General features: G+C 37.8%; 1 protein-coding gene across 4 annotated transcripts in view; it reads right to left on the bottom strand.

The window, feature by feature from the left end:
* Positions 1-19156, bottom strand: part of ARHGAP5 (Rho GTPase activating protein 5) — a 66587-nt gene that overhangs the window by 31069 nt on the left and 16362 nt on the right. The gene's annotated exons all lie outside the window — the stretch shown is intronic.

The following is a 19156-nucleotide window of genomic DNA, read 5'->3' as shown; positions in this document are numbered from 1 at the left end:
CTCAAGTAAATACTCTAGGCAATAACATCAAGACAACAAACAATTCCTCATTTGTAACTAACAAAAGGAACAACACTTTAGCAATCAAAGTCAACTGACTAAGCTTTCAAAGAACCAATCTAAGAAACAAAAAACTTTGGACTTAAAGAGAAGGTGGGATTTTTGAAATAAAAGATCAAACAAGAGACAACAGAAGTGGAAATATAAGGACACTGAAGAAAAAACCCATTACAGAAATGAAAACCTCTTTAGAAGCAGGAAAGATGAGAATAAAACAGAAAAGATGATCAGAGGTGTCCTTTCCATCACAGCTATCTCTCTCATACACACAAACGCTATTTTGCTCTCGTTAAATAAATGGTCTTAATCTTACTCCCAGCTCCTGCTCCGTAACACCTTTACATACAAATTGCAGAAGTCATCTATATTATTAACCCCACTGCCATCCAGTCAATTCTGACTCAGTGACCCTACAAGACAGAGTAGAACCGCCCTACACAGTTTCCAAGTGGCTGGTGGATTTGAACTGCCCATCTTTTGGTTGGCAACCATAGCTCTTAACCATTGCGCCACCAGGGCTGCTCTATACTATTAGCGGTCTCCAACTCCTCTCCTTCTATTCCCTCTAAATGCTCTCAAATTAGTCTATTACTCTCAATTGTACCACCAAAAACGGCCCTTATTAGGGTCACCAAGGATTGTTTTGCAGTGGTTCTCACTACTCATCTTACTTGACCTTCAGTAGTAACTGTCTTCACTGGACTTTCAGGACACCAAGTCTATTATTTCACTGGTTCTCCCCTTGTTAGTCTCCTTTGCGGTCGCTCCTCTCTTCAACCTTGTAAAGTTGTGAGTATCCCAGGTCTCGGTCTCTGATTGTCTTCTTTTCTCCATCTGTACTCACTCCCTTGGTAATTTCATTTCAAATACTTCCTGCTGAGCTCTTTCTTCTGAACTGTAGACTCATGTGAAACAGCCTACCTGACACCTCGTCTTGAATGTCTATGAGACATTTCTTTCCATGTCCAAAATCAAGCTCCTGAGGCTTCCCTTAAAATGTGCTCTACCAGTAGCCTTCTCCACCTCAGTTGTTGGCAATTTCACCCTTTCAGTTGCTCAGGCTAAAGATGCTGAGGTCATCCTCACCCCCTCTTTTTTTTTTTTCCTCACATCCTACTGCCAACCATTAAGCAAATGTATTAGATACAGAGTCTAACTACTTCCTGCCATCTTCAAGGCGAACTCCCTGGTCCATAAGGCTATCATTTTTTACATCTGGATTACTACATCAACTGCTTAATTAATCCCCTGCTTCCATCACCATCACCTACAGACCATTCTCAGCAGAGCAGCTACGCCGCTGGCTCCACAAACAATGGCCTATACAATATGTGTGCCTTGGGTTCACTTCCTTTACATTCTGATCTTATTTCTCTCTATTTTCCTAATCATTTATTTCACTGCTCCAGCCACATGGCTTCCTTGCTATCTTAACATGCCAGCACGCTCCTGTGTTAGGACCTTTGTGTTGATGACTCCCTTTACATTTTCAATGAGGCCTTCACAGACTATTAAAAATTGCAAACCCACATTGCCCTCGAGTTACTGCCACTATTTTCCAATCTCCTTCACTGCAAAACTTCTCAGACATGATATCTACACCCAGTCTCTACTTTTCACTTCCCGTTCACTCTTTTTAAGCCACTTCCATCTGGCTTTTCCTACCATTCCACTAAACTGCTTGTCTAGATCAGATACTTCCATGCTATTAAATTCAAAGGAAACTTTTCTCTTGAGTTCTCATCAGCATTCTTTCTTGACTCCAAAAACCCAGTGCCGTTGAGTCGTACTTCCTCCTTAAAACACTTGCTCTCATTTCCTATTTCACTACTCTCAGTTTTCCCCTTTTCTTACCAAGGATTTCTCTCTCAGTCTCATCTGCCAACAATTCCTCCTCTTCTACCCAAACTTAGTTCTGGGCCCCCTTTTCTTCTTTACCAGCATTCTGCCCTTATGTGAATTTATCTAATCCCATAGCTTTAAATCCTTTTACATGCTGATAACTCTTCCTCTGAATATCAGACTTACACATCTTACTTTTAGCCTATTTGACTTTTCTAATTATAGGTCAACACAGATATTTTTAATATAACATAAAATACACAGAACAGATATCTAGATTCCCTTTGTCTGAAGCCTTTCACCTCTAGCAGTCCTTATCTCAGTAAACCTAACCAGTTGCATAAACCATAAGTCTACGAGCCAACTCTGATTTTCCCTTTTTATTTACGCTCCATGTGAATGTATCAGAAGCCGTGTTTGTGTTACTTCCAAAATACTGTCTAGAATCTGTCCACTTTTTCTTTTTTATTATTGACACAATACCTAGCACATAGTAGATGCTCAGAAAACACTGACAGACCAAACAAAACTATAAACAAAAACCAGAGAAAGGCTTTACCATGTATAAATACAAAGTCCATCAATTTATTTACCAGTTTCATTATAAATTTTTCATTCCTATAGGAGTCACCAAATTCACTGTATTTATAGATGTGCCTAAGCTCAGGCAGGGAGCCCTGGTGGTGCAGTGGTTAAAAGCATAGCTGCTAACTGAAAGGTCAGCAGTTTGAATCCACCAGCCACTCCTTGAAAACCCTATAGGGCAGTTCTACTCTGTCCTACAGGGCCGCTATGAGTTGGAATCGACTTGAGACTAACAAGTTTTTATAAGCTCAAGCATCCTATTTTAATAAAAGCAGAATTTATACTTGGAAACCCTGGTGGTATAGTGGTTAAGTGCTATGGCTGCTAACCAAAAGGTCAGCAGCTGGAATCCACCAGGCACTCCCTGGCAACTCTATATGGCAGTTCTACTCTGTTCTATAGTGTCACTATGAGTCAGCATCGACTTGACGGCAACAGTTTATCATAAAATTAAAAGCATTAAACAGCCCACTCCATGTGAACTCATTTGGACACAAGGTGAGATGTACTTTCAACAGTGTGTATATGAACTGAATGCTTACTATGTGCATAACATCATGCTAGGTATTATAAAGGATACAAAAATCAGTGGAAGCAAAGTTACCGCTCTCAAGAAATATATGGTCTAGTATGAAGAAAAAACATATATATATATATTTTTTTTATCATTTAGTTAATAGCATAATACAAAACAGCACGTGATCAAGTGTCAAAATAATCAGATGTAAGACTTTTTTTTTTAAGACTTAAACCCAGGTTTCAAAAGGTAGAAGGATTTATACAGGAAGAGTTAAGTTAGGGGACATTTCAGGAATTTAGAACGGCTCTAGTCTATTATTTACACATCTAAACATTTAGAGGCCTGCTTTACATCATGCTAAGGATTCCGAAATCTTTAGAAGCTGCCATTTACTGACTGTTTACTAGTCAATAACATTAGGTAAATTAATACTCTGCATGCATAATTTTAATCTTCGTAACAGCTCTGTTATAGCTACCATTATTATTTATTGTCATTTTACAGATTAGGAAAAGGGATTAGCAACCCATCTAAATAATAAATTCCAGTGCAATCTACTAGAGAGAGATGAAGAAACAACATCCTAAGAAAGAGAGAAAGAGAGACAGAAATAGAGATGGGAAGGAAAAAGAAACAACATGTACAGTATCTTAATGATCAAGATCAAGCCCAGGAACCCAGAAGACCGGTATTTAAACTCTGGCTGAGGGCTCAGGTAACGCTTCTGGAAAAAGTATTATAGACTGAATTGTGACCCCAAAATACATATCCTAAGAATATGCATTAGAATCCTAGCTCTTATACCTGTGGTGTAATCCCATTTGGTAACAGTGTTTTCTTTGTTATGTTAATGAGGCCATATCAGTGAAGGTTATCTTAACCTACTCACCGTTGAAATTAAGAAGAGCAGGTTAGGCAGAGAAGCAAGCACAAACGGAAGGACACAGGCCAGGTGAAAACAGGCATGGAATCAAGGAATGCCAAGTTTACAGAAACTTAAGAGATCTTCCCCTAGAGATGACAGAGAGCCTTCCCCAAAAGCCAGTGCCCTGAATTCAGACTTTGAGATTCCTAACTGTGAGAAAATAAATTTGTTCTTTAAAACAACTCACTTCTGGTATTTGTTACAGTAGCACTAGTAAACTAAGACAGAGGGGTAGTGCTTTGAGGAGTCTTAAAGGCTCCTCAAAATTAGCCTAGAGAAGGGGAAAAACATTTCAGCAGAGGAACAGTGTAACTAAAATACAGAGGCTTAAAATTGCATATTTGAAGAGATGTATCCTTTTTGACACACCTGGAATTTGAGTATACGTACGAGTGAATATTTAGGGTGGAAAAGTAGATCAGAGTCAAACCGCAAACAGTTTTTGGTGTCCAATTAAGGAACTTGAACTTTATACAAAAAGCTACACGCAGATTTTAAGCAGGAAAGGATCAGACACTTCTATTTTAGCACTACCTCTCAGAAAACAATGTTAACAAACATAAAGAACAGTTTGAAGTAAGGGTGAATAGAAGACAGAGAGACAAAAGGTCATTACTGAACCAATCCGACCCACTGCTGTAGAGGTGATACCAACTCATAGTCACCCAACAGGGAAGTGGAAAACTGCTCCACAGGGTTTCCAAGGTTGTAACCTTTATGGGCAGCCCTGGAGGCGCAGCAGTTAGGAGCTAACTGTTAACCAAAACGTCAGCAGTTCAAATCCACCAGCTGTTCCTTGGAAACTATGGGACGGTTCTACTCTGTGCTAAAAGGTTGCTATGAATTGATGGCACCAGGTTTGGTTTTTTGGTTTTTAATCTTTAAGGTAGCAAGCAGACTACTACATCTTTCGTGGAGCGGCTGATGGGTTGGAACCACCAAACTTTTGGTTATCAGCTGAGCTCATAACCATTGCACCACCAGGGCTCCTTAAAAGGTCACTGCACCACACCAAATGCTGGTGAGAAGGTTGAGAAACTGAATCCACCACACACTGATGATGGGAAAAATGGTACAGACCCTATGGAAAACAGTTTGGAAGTTTCTTATAAGCATAAATTACCATATGATCCAGTTATTGTACTCTTGGACATTTAACCCCAGAGAAATGGAACTTGTTGTGTGCCGTGGAGTCATTTTCGACTCACTGCAACTCTCACATAAAAACCTATACTCAAATGTTCACAGCAACTTTATTCGTAATAGCCAAAAATTGGCAACCACTCAGATGTCCTCCAGTCGGTTAAAAAACCAGGCATATCCGTATCATGGAATATTACTCAGCAATAAAAAGGAATAAACTATTGATACATGCAATAACCTGGATGAATCTAAAAGGAATTGTGCCGAATGAAAAATGTCAATCTCAGAAAGAAAAAAAATGTTACATAACCTACTTAAAATAGCAAAATTATAGAAATGGAGAACAGATTAGTGGTTGCCAGAAGTTAAAGAAAGGAGCTCTGGTGGTGCAGTAGTTAAGAGCTCTGTTGCTAACCAAAAGGTCTGCTGTTGGAAGCCACACACCGGCTCTCCCCGAGAGAAAAGAACCAGAGATCTGCTCCTATCCAGATTACAGTCTAGGAAACCCTATTGGACAGTTCTACTCTGTCCTATATGGTTGCTATGACTCAAAATCAATTCAGTGGCACACAACAAGAATGAGTTAAGGATGGGGAGAGGGGACCGGAACAAGGAGGAGGGAGTGTGTGGTTATAAAAGAACAATGCAGGGGATCCCTACAGTGATGGAACTGTTTTACATCTTTACTGGTGGTATACGCAAAAATCTATACTTGTGATAAAACTGCGTAGACCTAAATAAACACACACAAATGAGTACAAGAAAAACGGGAAATCTGAATAAGATCGGTGGATTATATTAATATCAATACACTGGTTATGATATTGCACTACACTTTTGCAAGATTTTACCGTTGGGGTAAACAGGGCAAAGGGTATATGCAATCTATCTGCATTATTTCTTACGGCTGCGTTTGAATCTACAATTATCTAAAAAAAAAAAAAAAAGATTATTACGGTAATCTAGGTAAATAATGACCACCTCAACTAAGATTGTCAGAATGGAATGGAAGCAATAAGTTTTACAGCAGAATCAAGTATGAAAAACAGAATAGAATGTAGCTTTTGCCCACAACAGCATCTTCCTCAAAATACAATATATTCTTACCCAATCACATTCAGGACAGGGAAGTTAAAATTATGACCACTGAGGAAAAACTTGCCTTCCTTATTGACCAAACATACCTTGTATGACTGACTTCTAGAACTTGATAGGAATTTCCTTAAAGACCATTCTCCTATTCCAAAGTTATTCACCTTTGTCATTGCTGTTAGGTGCCGTCGAGTCGGTTCCGACTCATAGCGACCCTAGGCACAACAGAACGAAACACTGCCCGGTCCTGAGCCATCCTTACAATCATTGTTATGCTCGAGCTCATTGTTGCAGCCACTGTATCAATCCACCTCGTTGAGGGTCTTCCTCTTTTCCGCTGACCCTGTACTCTGCCAAGCATGATGTCCATCTCCAGGGACTCATCCCTCCTGACAACATGTCCAAAGTATGTAAGACGCAGTCTCACCATCCTTGCCTCTAAGGAGCATTCTGGCCGCACTTCTTCCAAGACAGATTTGTTCGTTCTTTTGGCCGTCCATGCTATATTCAATACTCTTCGCCAACACCACAACTCAAAGGCGTCAACCCTTCTTCGGTCGTCCTTATTCATTGTCCCGCTTTCACATGCATATGATGGGATTGAAAATACCATGGCCTGGGTCAGGCGCACCTTAGGCCTCAGGGTGACATCTTTGCTCTTCAACACTTTGAGGGGGTCCTTTGCAGCAGATTTACCCAATGCAACGCGTCTTTTGATTTCTTGACTGCTGCTTCCATGGCTGTTGATTGTGGATCCAAGTAAAATGAAATCCTTGACAACTTCAATCTTTTCTCTGTTTATCATGATGTTGCTCATTGGTCCTGTTCTGAGGATTTTTGTTTTCTTTATGTTGAGGTGTAATCCATACTGAAGGCTGTGATCTTTGATCTTCATTAGTAAGTGCTTCAAGTCCTCTCCACTTTCAGCAAGCAAGGTTGTGTCATCTGCATAATGCGGTTGTTAATAGGTCTTCCTCCAATCCTGATGCCCTGTTCTTCTTCATATAGTCCAGCTTCTTGTATTTGTTCAGCATACAGATTAAACAGGTATGGTGAAAGAATACAACCCTGACCCACACCTTCCCTGACTTTAAAGCAATCAGTATCCCCCGGTTCTGTCCGAACGACTGCCTCTTGATCTATGTAAAGGTTCCTCATGAGCACAATTAAATGTTCTGGAAATCCTATTCTTTGCAGTGTTATCCATAGTTTGTTATAATCCACATGGTCAAATGCTTTGCATAGTCAATAAAACACAGGTAAACATCCTTCTGGTATTCTCTGCTTTCAGCTAGGATCCATCTGACATCGGCAATGATATCCCTGGTTCCATGTCCTCTTCTGAAACCTGCCTGAATTTCTGGCAGTTCCCTGTTGATATACTGCTGCAGCCGTTTTTGAACAATCTTCAGCAAAATTTTGTTTGTGTGTGATATTAATGATATTGTTCTATAATTTCCACATTGGGTTGGATCACTCTTCTTCAGAATAGGCATAAATACGGATCTCTTCCAGTCAGTTGGGCAGGAAGATGTCTTCCATATTTCTTGGCATAGATGAGTGAGCACCTGCAGCACTGCATCTGTTTGTTGAAACATCTCAATTGATATTCCATCAATTCCTGGAGCCTTGTTTTTCACCAATGCCTTCAGAGCAGCTTGGACTTCTTCCTTCAGTACCATCGGTTCCTGGTCATATGCCACCTCTTGAAATGGTTGAACATAGACTAATTCTTTTTGGTATAATGACTGTATTCGTTCCATCTTCTTTTGATGCTTCCTGCGTCATGTAATATTTTCCCCACGGAATCCTTCACTATTGCAACTCGAGGCTTCAATTTTTTCTTCAGTTCTTTCAGCTTGAGAAACGCTGAGCGTGTTCTTCCCTTTTGGTTTTCCATCTCCAGCTCTTTGCACATGTCATTACAACACTTTATTTTGTCTTCTCAAGAGGCTCTTTGAAATCTTCTGTTCAGTTCTTTTACTTCATCAATTCTTCCTTTTGCTTTAGCTGCTCGACGCTCAAGAGCAAGTTTCAGAGTCTCCTCTGACATCCATCTTGGTCTTTTCTTTCTTTCCTGTCTTTTCAGTGACATCTTGCTTTCTTCATGGATGATGTCCTTGATGTCATTCCACAACTCGTCTGGTCTTCGGTCACTAGTGTTCAATGTGTCAAATCTATTCTTGAGATGGTCTCTGAATTCAGATGCGATATACTCAAAGTCATATTTTGGCTCCCATGGACTTGCTCTGATTTTCTTCAATGAAATGGAATGCATAAATATCGACATCCTAAGCATTAGTGAGCTGAAATGGACCGGTATTGGCCATTTTGAATCAGACAATCATACAGTCTACTATGCTGGGAATGACAACTCGAAGAGGAATGGTGTTGCATTCATTGTCAAAAAGAATGTTTCAAGATCTATCCTGAAGTACAGCGTTATCAGTGATAGGACAATATCCATACGCCTACAAGGAAGACCAGTTAATACGACTATTATTCAATTTTACACACCAACCACTAGGGCCAAAGATGAAGAAATAGAAGGTTTTCATTAGCTGCTGCAGTCTGAAATTGATCGAACATGCAATCAAGATGCATTGATAATTACTGGCGATTGGAATGCGAAAGTTGGAAACAAAGAAGAAGGATTAGTAGTTGGAAAATATGGCCTTGGTGATAGAAACAATGCCGGAGACCGAATGATAGAATTTTTCAAGACCAACGACTTCTTCATCACAAATATCTTCTTTCACCAACATAAACGTGACTATACACATGGACCTCGCCAGATGGAACACACAGAAATCAAACTGACTATCTGTGGAAAGAGATGATGGAAAAGCTCAATATCATCAGTCAGAACGAGGCCAGGAGCCGACTGTGGAACAGACCATCAACTCACCTTTAGCATTATTCACATTTCGGGCTGTATAATCAATCCTTCATTGCAGGTGATAATCTGTGCATTGTAGGATGTTTAGCGGCATCCTGACCTCTACCCACTAGACGCCAGTAGCAACCCCCAATCCCAGTTGAGACATTCAAAAATGTCTCCAGACATTGCCAAATGTCCCCTGGAGGGAAAAATTGTCCCTGGTTGAAAACCACTGTGCTAGGTAGTAAAAACAAGAGCTAAGAACCCAAATTTGGGAAATGGCTACAAACATATTCCTGGGAGCTCTGAGAATTTTAACTTTAAAAAAGGTCCATACATTATTTAAGATTGAGAAACATTACTGCAGGTTACACAAAGATGAATGATATAATCATAACTGTCCTCTAAAGTTTACAATGCAGTGAGAGAAATACCACATGTATTAAATTACAATATAAAGCATTTACTTTAGATAGAAGGAAGAAGTATTATATCATAGAATAACACATCAGTAAGAAAGAAGCCTTTAGTGGGAGCCAAGACTCTATGTAGGTTTATTTAATCATTTTTTAAAAGCCTATAAAAACTGTAGATGCTGGCTGAAAGTCCAAACACTTTTGGAAAACCGGGATGTTATGAAGGCTCTCTCATACCCTGCGACACTTGGTGAAATAGGTAAGAGAATATAATTGAGGGTAAATAAGTATAGTTTGGGTTCTTGTATACACTTATCACATAAAGTCATTCTAGCCTTGATTCAGAAAACTTTATCTTCTAAGATGGTATCCTCCTATAAAGCATTTCAACATATATTATTTATCTGGTAGGTATTTTGCCATTAACAACTTAGCTAAGAATAATAAAAAATAAACCTTGGAGAGGATCTTAGCAAAACACCTAGTATTCAAGGGAGTGGGTGGACTTCTGCCCAGCTTCCCCAAATGTATATCTTCAAGTGTATTCAAATAAAAAATTTTATATTATACCTTGCATTTCATTCTTAGAACCACTGTTGCTCCCTTCGCTTTCCATGGAAAGCAAAGCTTTCTGTTACTCTAACAATTGCCAGTCAGAGCATCAGTAAAGAAAGAGAACAATTTCAGTGTCTTCCTCCTCCCCTACCATCTTATAACAGGGATTCTTAAGCCAGGGTGCACAGGCTTTTAGGAAAGTACACTGCTTTTTAAACACAGGTAGGTTATGGAATCAATCCAGTAGGTCACAACCAGCATTTATTTTTCACTGTAATAGACTAGAAAATCAAAATGCATGTAGTTAGAGTAAGTATCATGTGGTTAAATTTCATTTGTTATATATAAATATTAATGTGGATAATGGGTCATGATTTAAAAAAATAATCCTCATTGCTGGTTGCAATCAAGAATGTCTTAGAGGTTTTATTCTCTTAACTAATTGCAAATTCATTTTGAAGTATAGAACAAAAGACAATCAAGCATGAAGACTTCTCTGACTGGCAGAAACGATAACTAAGTCCACGTTAAGAGAAGCAGATCTCTGACACTTACTTAGATGACATTAATACTAGAAGTTATGATTTTCCAGGTATCAAGGAATCTAAGAAAAATTTAAACTACAGTTCCTACCCTGAAATCATACAATGAAAGTAAAACAGAATGACAACCTTTTCTCTTGGAAGAAAAAGCCAAGAAATACATAAACTCAGGAACAGAAATCCTAAGAGTATTTAATTTAAAAATGAATCAGAAAATTAATCCAGTAAAGGGGCAAAGGGCTGTTTTGAAATACAGAGTACACAGGATATTTCAGGCCTGATATACACTACAGTAGCATTTAACTTGATACACATTATTTTCAAATTTTACCAATACTCTAAGGGAATTATTGTAATTCCCAATTTATAGCTGAGGAAACCAGCTAAGAAAGGATAAGTGGTTTACTCTTATTCTCTGCCTACTGTTTTCAAGAATCATCTTTGCTATTTGACCAGGCTATTAGGCACTCCTCTGTATTTACCCCCAGGTGATTTCATCCATTGCCTTCTCCAGTGTTCCCTAAATATGTCTACAACTTAGACCTCTCCTCTGAAGACTTACATATCTAGCTGCCTACTTGAGATCTCCACTTGAACTCTAAAACCAAAGTAATTATTTCCACACCCCCCAAAATCCATACCTGGTAAACTTCTAATGTCCTACCTCATGAATAGCATTACTGTTGATGAAGTTGCCTAAGCTAGAAATCTATCTGGTATCTTTCCTATCATTACCCTCACACCGCCTCCCCCCCGCTCCCCACCAATACATCATCAAATCCAAGGGATTTTACGTCCTAACCAAAAAACCAAACCGGTTGCCGTTGTGTTGATTCCGACTCAGAGTGACCCTAAGTATGTCTCAAATCCATTCCACGCTTTCCACTGCCACCACTTTCCCTCCCCACCCCAATTACTCCAAGTCTTCACTATGGTTAGCATTAGATTACTGTAATACTCTAACTGGTCTTCCACATCCTCTCCAGCTCTCAGTACCAACCCATTCTCCATACAGCAGCCTGGTGATCTCAAAGAACAAATCCAGCCACTCTCCAGTTTCAAATTACTCTAAGGCTAAATACCAAAATTCATAACATTGCCTACAAGGTCTCATAGAGTCCGGTCTCTGCTCTTAAGTCTTCCTTAGTTGTGGGGGAAGGGGGAGAGTGGTAGTAACAACCTATAGCATGTGAACCGAATGTAGCCTACCACCAGTTTTTCAAAATAGTTTTATTAGAACACAGCCAAACCTATTCATTTACATATTGTAGCAGAAGTGACTGCTTTTGCACTATAACATAGCTGAGCAGTTACAACAGAGGCTCCGTGGCCCTCAAAGCCTAAAATATATACTATCTGTTTGGCAAAGTTTGACAATTCCTGCCCTAAATCAGTAAGAAACCAGCCATAGTGACCTCCTTTAAGAACATTCTATGCTCCCTTCCACCACATGCACAGAAATTCACTCAGCATTAAATACTCTACTGTCCAACACATCCTCCCCCTAGTGAACTCCAATTCATTTATCAGATTTGACTGTAAAAGACACTTCTCGAGGAGGTCTTTCCTTACCTTCTAGCCAGTACATCTTAATTCAGCATAGTCGCATTTCAAATGCTGAGTAGCCTCATGTGGCTACTGACTACCATGTTGGACAGACGGCTCTAAATCAAGGGTCTGTGTTCAACTATCTGTTGGTCAGTGTGCCTATTTCTATACCAATATCACTGTCTTGAACATTAAAGTTTTCTATTATCTGACAGAATACGCATACTACCACCACCAGCACCACTTTTCTTCTTCAGAAGCATCCTGGCTATTCTACATAATTTTCGCTTGTATTTCCACGTATTAGAATTGCCTTGTGAAATTCCTTGAAAACCTTTGAGGTTCTGAATAAAACAGCAGTAACTCTAGAGATCAGTCTGGAGAACACTAACCTCTTTAGAATATGACATACTCATGGAAGGGAAAGCATACCTCACCCATTTATTTAGGTCTTCTTCAATGTCTTTCAAAAATTTTTATACTTCCCTCCACAGCGGTTTGTACATATGATGCTATAATTATTCCCTGAGACTTGATAATCTGCCATGCTTTTGCAAATGGACTCTTCTCTTTAATTACTGTTTCTGGTTTTTTACTGCTTATGCATAAGAAATGCAATTAAATTTGATTACCAATCTTGTGTCAAGCTACTCTGCTAAACTCTTTAATACTAATAATTTACTTGCAGATCCTTTTTGGTTTTTTATGTAGGCAATTCTAACAGCCGATAATGACAATTTTGTTTTTTCTTCTCCAATACTCATGCTTTTAATTTCTTGTTCTTACCTTATTGCTTTGGCTAGGACCACTGTATAATACTTAATGGAAGTGGTGATAGTGTGTACATTTTGCCTTGTTCCTCATTAAAAAGGGAATACTTCTAACATTCCCCATTTAGGATTAGGGATGATGTTTTATCATAGATTTTAAGTTAAAAGAGGTTCTCATGTGTTCCTAATTTACTAGTTTTCCCCCATGAATTTGTTAAATTTTTAAACAAGTGCTTTTTCTACATCTATTGCATTATGATTTTTTTTTTCTCTTTTAATCTGTTCATGGAGGGAACTACATGGGTAAATTTTCTGATAGTAAGCCATTCTGGCATATCTGGTATAAACCCAACTTGAATATGATTTTTCTTTTATACACTGTTGGACATGTATGTATGTATTTGGTTATTACAGATTCACAATAGCTTATCTAAAACCCTTGGAGCAGAATGTTTTATAATTCAGCAAGTTTTAGTTGACAGCAATAACATATGACACAAAAGCTATTTAACAACCCCACCAGATCGTGGGGCACAATGAACAGCACCCTGTTCTCAAACATTTTAATATTTCTGCAATGAAATTTATGAATATTCACTCTGAGCCGGATAAATAATGATTATAAATACTGCCACATCAGTTCAGGTCACGTTCTGCCACTTACACGTCAGATCAGTTTTGCTGACAAATTCTAAAAAAGCTTTTCATTTTTGGAGATTACTGGATTTCAAAATTGTAGTTAATGATCTGTGGATCCTGAAATCCTTGCATTTTATTTAGGATTTCTGATTGTATACTCCATGAATAGAAAGGGACAAAATTTTTCTTTTCTTATACCATCCTTGTCTGGTTCTGAAATTAAGAATAAAAAACTTGAGAGAATGAATTGAAAAGCATATTCCCCTGCTTTCTATTCTCTAGAACAGTTTTTATAAGATTAGCATGAACCGTTCCTTGAAAAATCTATAAAATTATCTGGGTCTGGTATTTTCTTTGTGGGAAGATTTAACTATAGTTCGTTTAGAAGACTATTCCAGGCTTTCTTATCTAGGTAAATTACATTTTTCTAGGAATCTGTTAATTTTGTTTAAATTTTCAGACTTGTTGGCATAAAATTGTTGACAGTATTCTCTATTGCCTTTAAATTTTTATCTGTAGTTATGTCTCCCTTTTTCGTCACAACGTTTATGCCTTTTGTTTGTGATCAATCTTGCCAGAGGCTTATGTATTTCCCTCTTTTTAGAGAATTAACTTTTAGTTTTGTTGATTTCTCATTTGGTTTTTGTACTGTATTACTTGACAACTGAATGTCTAACATCTGCCTGCCAACCAGACTATCTGATGCCCATCCCTTCCCTATTTGCAATCTGAAGTCCAATATAATTTTCCTTTCTGCTCAGACCCTGCTTAACTAACTACTTTTGGATTTAAACTAGCTCTTCAGTTTAGCAAACACCCTTACCAATGTAATGCTATTTTACAATATTCCCTCATTTAGACAGCTTATATTTTACACCTTGCTTATAGTTTTTTTTTTTTTTTAGTTACTTGTATGTACTAACTCTGTACAACTTATTTTCCCAACCTAAAAATATTCCCTTAACATTTATATTTGAAGTATACTAAAACAAAATGATACCCTGGTGGTGTAGTGGTTAAGTGCTGCTGCTGCTGCTAACCAAAAGGTCGGCAGTTCGAATCTATCAGGCACTCCCTGGAAACCCTGTGGGGCAGTTCTACTCTGTCCTGTAGGGTCGCTATGAGTCAGAAAGGACTCGATGGCCAACAGGTTTGGTTTTTTTTGGTTTATCACAAAATAGTGTACATGCTTATTTTTTACTGAACAAACTCACCATGTGCCAGGCACTGTTCCAAATAAATACTTACCTATTTATCAAAACAGCGTTGAGTAGTATGATTATTATCTTCATTTTACAGATGAGGAAATCAAGGTATATATTAGTTACACAGCTAGTAAGTAGCAGAGTCTAGATTCAAACCCCAGAAGTCTGGCTCTAGACCATGTAATGCTCTATAATACATTACGCTTCCTTCAACTGCTCTAGTAATACTACTTTTCTTAACTCTGTCCCACAAGGTATTGTTTCTTTCCCAGACTAACATTTAAGTTCTTTAAGGGATACAAAGTCTTCAAATTCCTATACTCTTCCGTAGCTTTTTGTACAGACTTAAACATGTAGCAGGTTCTTACTGAATCTTATTTAACTGAAATGTAAGACAACTTCAATGGCTCAAGCCTAGCTTACGCTATGAAAAGAATTTTTAGGCGAACTAAGCTACATAGAGTGTTCCAGTCATCCTGCACTGCTTAAAAAATTAAATCATGGATAATTGTTCTATAAACAATTAGCCCTGAAGAGATCCAAGGCATTTCACTGTGCATACATAAATACAAAGCCCTAAACTGTAACTCTGATATAAAACTATACCTATGAATCTTTTTAATAGGTCTAGAAATCAAACATTTGAATAACGCCAGATTGAAAAGCTACATACAGATCTAAAAGCTTCTAAAATACCATTTCTCCAATTTTCTTGCAGAGTTCAAACATCATAAAGCGTGGATCCAATAATCAAAACAATGTTCTATAAAGCAAGGCAATTCTGAAGCAGCTCTAAAACACAGTTATCAGACTGAAAAAAAAAAAAAAAACCCAGTGCCATCGAGTTGATTCTGCCTCATAGCGACCCTACAGGACAGAGTAGAACTGCCCCATAGAACTATCAGACTACTGTGAGTTAAATCAACTGAAAGATTAAAAAGCATATGACTCAAAGGCAACTGACTTTAGTGCAAATGAAGAAAGACTGACATCAAACGAAGTATGACTGTGTGAGTACACAGTGTAGAGCGGAATCAAATATATTAGCATGGAGAAAGAGAATCTAGGTCTGGTTTAATTCCCACTTGTCTCTGCGGCTAGGAATACTAAAAATAGAAGACAAATTACTATATTTCAGTGAATCTAAGATACCAGTGATAACAAAAGGCATCAGTATTTTCTGAACCACTGGAAGAAAAAAAAAAACACTCTGCCACTTAAGTTATGATATGCCATCTATTGTCAGACACATCCAGATTTCAGAAATAAGAGCTAAAAAATGAATTTAGAATCAATGAAATATAGTAAGTGACTAGGTAGGACAAACCAGGGGTGAGGAAATTGAATTCAATTCTAGCACGATTAATGTTTAATACAGGCAGCATTATCATTAACAACCCAACTGGAATTAGGGACTATGCGAAAATTTCAAAGTATAAATTTGGCATTTTCCTTTCCCTTAAGGTGCTGATAGTCAAGAGCTTAACACTAAAAGAGCAGTAGAAATAGTAAATACTGAGTCGCTGAAATACTCTGCCTTTTGAATCAAGTTATTCCATTGTTGTACATTAATCACAAACAACCCAAAAGGAACAAACTTTAATGCAAATTGGTCACTGCAGTAAAATGACAGCAGAATTAAAAACTTGGAAACCTAATCATCCAATTTTGATATATTTGCTAAACGGTAAACTACGTGATAGCTAAAATTTTATTTGGAAGACTATGTAGCAATACAGAAAAATGCTTGACTGTAAAAAAATACAGAAGAAATATATGTGCATTACTGTTGTTAGGTGCCAGCAAGTCAATTTTTGACTCATAGCGACCTCATGTGAGAGTAGAACTGTCTGAAAGGGGTTTCTAGGAGCCCTGGTGGCACAATGGTTCAGTACTCAGCTGCTAACGGAAAGGTCTGCAGTTTGAACTCAACAAGCAGCTCCACAGGGGAAAAGACCTGGTGATCTGCTCCCATAAAGACTGCTGTCTAGGAAACCCTATGGGACAGTTCTACTCTGTTCTACAGAGTCGCTGAGACAGAATGGTCTCAACGGCACACAACAACAATCTTTACAGGTGCACACTGTCAGGTCTTTTTCTTGTGGAGTCTCTGGGTAGGATCCAACAGCCAACCTTTTGGATAGCAGTTGAGAGCTTAACTGTTGCAGCACCAGGGCACGAAATAAAAACTTAGGTAAAACTGGGGTGAAGATTTAAAGGACACATCAACGATAACCAAAAAAATGTGTGTGGTTATAAAAATACGTATACAGGCACATATGATTATGAGTATGAATGTGTGGATACAAATGTGTGCACAGACATATCTATAAGCATATGTACATACAGATATGTGTGTACATGTATGTATATTCATATATGTAATAAACCATACGGGGACACAGTTATGCATACTTCCTAGATATGACCAAATACCTCACAAGATTAGTTTTCTGGGTTTGAAGGCTTAGGACCACAGTCTCATGGGGTAACTCAGCTAATTGGAATAATATAGTTCATAAAGTATACGTTCTACATCTCAATGTGATAAGTAGTATCTGGGGTCTTAAAAGCTGAAGAGCAGCCATCTAAGATAAAACTATTGGTCTCTACTTGTCTGGAGCAAAAGAGAAAGAAGGAAACCAAAGACTCAGGAGAAAAGAGCCTATAGGTCTAACAGTCTACATGCACCACAGCTCACCTATCCTGAGGCCAGAAGAACTAGATGGTACGCAGCTACCACTACTGACCATTCTGATCAGGACCACAATAGACGGATTCTGACAGAAGGGGAGAAAAATGTGGAACAAAACTCAAATTCTTATAAAGTCCAGACTGGTTGAGACTATAGGACTTCCTGAGACTATCACCCCGAGATACTCTAAATCTTAAACCAAAATTATTCTTTGAGATTACCTACTAGCTAAATAACAGCTGGCTTATAAAATAAAGAATACCACCCAGGAGTAATGAACTCTTTTAAAAAATCATCTATAGGAGGCCAAATTGTCAAAAATTACTCTAAAGATGAGAAGGTAAGGGGGTGGGGAAACTAGAGCACTGGAAAAGGTACAACAAGAACAGAATGAATGAAAATGACAACACGCTGTGAAAAATGTAACCATTATCACTGAATAATCTGTGTAGAAATTGTTAAATGGGAACCTAATTGGCCGTGTAAACTCTCACCTCAAATACAATAAACAACAAACAAACATTTAAAGGACATCATTGGAACAAATGACAAAATTTGAACACGGTCTGTGGATTTAAATAACGTAAAAACTTACATTTTCTAATTTTGGTAACTGTAATGTGGCTATGTAACAGAATGTTCTTGTTCTTAAAAAATACACAGTGGAGTACTCAGTGGCAAAAAAAAAAAAAAAAAGTTCAAGGCCTCCAGATCATTCTCAAAAGGCTCGGACAAAAGCAAACAATACACGCGCACAACCCTGCTAAAGCAAATGGGGCAAAATGTAAACAATGATAAATGTGGGTAAAGAATACAGTTCCTTTTATTATTCTTCTGATTATATAAAAATAAAAACTTACCAAACAATTAGGTAGATCTGTGACAGAAATGGGAAGATAACACAAAAAAAACAAAAGCAACTTAAAGGACTGTGGTTGTTTTGTTATTAAGTGCTAGGTGTCAGGTAGTTTTAATGTTATAAACATACTAAGACAAAGTCTTCGGGCAGTGGTAACATGTATAGATGGGACTGGTGATAACAGGGTAAGTGAGAAAACATGCCACAGATACTTACTATGAGTAGCATGTGTAGTGAGTTAAGAATGTGTTATAAATCTAGATGAGTCTTATTTAAACACAGCGTACATGCCAATGCTTAATAGTTAATGATAAAATAAGGAAATCTTCAGCTTAGACTTAGACAATAATATAGGCAGACACTGGCTATACATAGGAAAATTATCTATACTAAGCTTACTCAAAATATCCAGATCTTTAATTAGGTTTGATCAACAGCAGTCAGCTGTAGCAAAGACATTGATAATTTATAAAACTATGGAATTAACTGATGAAGAAATTATCAATATTAGAATAAAAGCCTACTGGATGCTCTCTTACGATAATAAAATCTTTGAATAAAAGCTTCTGTACAATCATGTGCCAAAAGGTATTATAAGTCAAATTGCTAAGATGCCACCGTGAAAAAGATTAAATAAAAATTATTAAATAGAACTTTAATACATATTCATTTAGCATATATATTTAGGTTCCTAATGCTTAATTATCATCGGATAAATAAATGTTTGAAGTGTAAAAGATGAAATCTTGCTATTTTGTCAGAATTCTATAAATTTTAGAAACCTTTCTGCATGTCTTCAGGCAGTATACCACCAACCACAAAGATAATGCCTAGAAAACCTATGACATTTCCAGGGCTACAAATTATTACCGCTTTATT

The sequence above is a fragment of the Loxodonta africana genome, chromosome 10 (genome assembly GCF_030014295.1).
Source record: "Loxodonta africana isolate mLoxAfr1 chromosome 10, mLoxAfr1.hap2, whole genome shotgun sequence".
Taxonomy (NCBI): domain Eukaryota; kingdom Metazoa; phylum Chordata; class Mammalia; order Proboscidea; family Elephantidae; genus Loxodonta; species Loxodonta africana.
This window is presented reverse-complemented; position numbering and strand designations above follow the sequence as displayed.